The sequence below is a fragment of the Pleurodeles waltl genome, chromosome 8 (genome assembly GCF_031143425.1).
Source record: "Pleurodeles waltl isolate 20211129_DDA chromosome 8, aPleWal1.hap1.20221129, whole genome shotgun sequence".
In the NCBI taxonomy this organism is placed as follows: domain Eukaryota; kingdom Metazoa; phylum Chordata; class Amphibia; order Caudata; family Salamandridae; genus Pleurodeles; species Pleurodeles waltl.
Window position 1 is genome coordinate 1,506,849,545 of NC_090447.1, and position 2,500 is coordinate 1,506,852,044.

General features: G+C 46.2%; 2 non-coding genes and 2 pseudogenes across 2 annotated transcripts; all 4 read right to left on the reverse strand.

The window, feature by feature from the left end:
* Window positions 1–715: 715 nt before the first annotated feature.
* LOC138253461 (5S ribosomal RNA) lies at window positions 716–834 on the reverse strand. The gene has a single exon (XR_011196151.1). It is a non-coding gene; the product is annotated as a 5S ribosomal RNA (ribosomal RNA).
* Window positions 835–1,280: 446 nt separating this feature from the next.
* On the reverse strand, window positions 1,281–1,399 carry LOC138255500 (5S ribosomal RNA). The gene has a single exon (XR_011198131.1). It is a non-coding gene; the product is annotated as a 5S ribosomal RNA (ribosomal RNA).
* Window positions 1,400–1,750: 351 nt separating this feature from the next.
* Window positions 1,751–1,870, reverse strand: LOC138257235 (5S ribosomal RNA; annotated as a pseudogene).
* A 446-nt stretch (window positions 1,871–2,316) lies between these two features.
* On the reverse strand, window positions 2,317–2,435 carry LOC138250902 (5S ribosomal RNA; annotated as a pseudogene).
* Between the last annotated feature and the right edge of the window lie 65 nt (window positions 2,436–2,500).

Consider the following 2,500-nt stretch of genomic DNA (forward strand, 5'->3'; position numbering starts at 1 on the left):
AGAAAGAGTGTATTTTAGTGTTATTGCTGTTTTTTTATTTATTTTAAGAAAGGAAAAAAGAGTAGAAGAAATAATAAATGAAAAGTAACATTAGAGAGGACTCTATGCATTTGTTTTAAGACGTGCACCACCTACTGTCTGCAAGAGGCAAAATGCCTATAGCACCTGGTAGTCCCAAGAAGTCTCCCATCCAAGTACTAACGAGGCCCGATGCTGCTTAGCTTCTGTGATCAGCTGAGATCAGTCACATTCAGGGTGGTATGGCCGTAGGCAGATTAAACTCCTGTTTCAGGCCTCTTGTGTTGAGACACCCCGCCGGTCTGGAGCCTGCTGCTCTCAAACACGCCTGCACTCTTCTGTTCACAAACTGCCCTCCTTCACAAACTTCTTACAGAGGTCCAAGCACACACCCTGTTTTGTACCAGCCTCGCAATCGCTTCATCTGCACTTACACACAGTCTCAGACTGCCCTTTCTTTAGGGCCCAGCACAAGCAGCAGACCAGCTCACCACCAGCAGCTTGGGGTGAGTGTGAAGTGCAGAAAAATTCTCAATTTTCCTTCAGAAAGAGTGTATTTTAGTGTTATTGCTGTTTTTTTATTTATTTGAAGAAAGGAAAAAAGAGTAGAAGAAATTATAAATGAAAAGTAACATTAGAGAGGACTCTATGCAATTGTTCTAAGACGTGCACCACCTAGTGTCTGCAAGAGGCAAAATGCCTACAGCACCTGGTATTCCCAGGCAGTCTCCCATCCAAGTACCAACCAGGCCCGACTCTGCTTAGCTTCTGAGATCAGACGAGATCAGGCGCATTCAGGGTGGTATGGCCGTAGGAAGAATACGCTTCTGTTTCAGGCCTCTTGTGTTGAGACAGCCCGCCGGTCTGGAGCCTGCTGCTCTCAAACACACCTGCACTCTACTGTTCACAAACTGCCCTCCTTCACAAACTTCTTACAGAAGGCCAATCGCACACCCTGTTTTGCACCAGCCTCACAATCGCTTCATCTGCACTTACACACAGTCTCAGGCTGCCCTTTCTTTAGGGCCCAGCACAAGCAGCAACAGACCAGCTCACCACCAGCAGCTTGGGGTGAGTGTGAAGTGCAGAAAGATTCTAAATTTTCCTTCAGAAAGAGTGTATTTTTGTGTTATTGCTGTTTTTTTATTTATTTTAAGAAAGGAAAAAAGACTAGAAGAAATAATAAATGAAAAGTAACATTAGAGAGGACTCTATGCATTTGTTCTAAGACGTGCACCACCTACTGTCTGCAAGAGGCAAAATGCCTACAGCACCTGGCATTCCCAGGAAGTCTCCCATCCAAGTACTAACCAGGGGCAACGCTGCTTAGCTTCTGAGATCAGACGAGATCAGGTACATTCAGGGTGGTATGGCCGTAGGCAGAATACACTCCTGTTTCAGGCCTCTTGTGTTGAGACACCCCGCCGGTCTGGAGCCTGCTGCTCTCAAACACACCTGCACTCTACTGTTCACAAACTGCCCTCCTTCACAAACTTCTTACAGAGGTCCAAGCACACACCCTGTTTTGCACCAGCCTCACAATCGCTTCATCTGCACTTACACACAGTCTCAGACTGCCCTTTCTTAAAGGCCCAGCACAAGCAGCAACAGACCAGATCACCACCAGCAGGTTGGGGTGAGTGTGAAGTGCAGAAAGATTCTCAATTTTCCTTCAGAAAGAGTGTATTTTAGTGTTATTGCTGTTTTTGTATTTATTTTAAGAAAGGAAAAATGCCTACAGCACCTGGTATTCCCAGGCAGTCTCCCATCCAAGTACTAACCAGGCCTGACGCTTTCTTAGCTTCTGAGATCAGACGAGATCAGGCGTATTCATAGTGGTATGGCCGTAGGCAGAATGCACTCCTGTTTCAGGCCTCTTGTGTTGAGACAGCCCGCCGGTCTGGAGCCTGCTGCTCTCAAAAACACCTGCACTCTACTGTTCACAAACTGCCCTCCTTCACAAACTTCTTACAGAGGGCCAATTGCACATCCTGTTTTGCACCAGCCTCACAATCGCTTCATCTGCACTTACACACAGTCTCAGACTGCCCTTTCTTTAGGGCCCAGCACAAGCAGCAACAGACCAGCTCACCACCAGCAGCTTGGGGTGAGTGTGAAGTGCAGAAAGATTCTCAATTTTCCTTCAGAAAGAGTGTATTTTAGTGTTATTGCTGTTTTTTTATTTATTTTAAGAAAGGAAAAAAGAGTAGAAGAAATAATAAATGAAAAGTAACATTAGAGAGGACTCTATGCATTTGTTTTAAGACGTGCACCACCTACTGTCTGCAAGAGGCAAAATGCCTATAGCACCTGGTATTCCCAAGCAGTCTCCCATCCAAGTACTAACCAGGTCCGATGCTGCTTAGCTTCTGAGATCAGCTGAGATCAGTCACATTCAGGGTGGTATGGCCGTAGGCAAAACACACTCCTGTTTCAGGTCTGTTGTGTTGAGACAGCCCGCCGGTCTGGAGCCTGCTGTTCT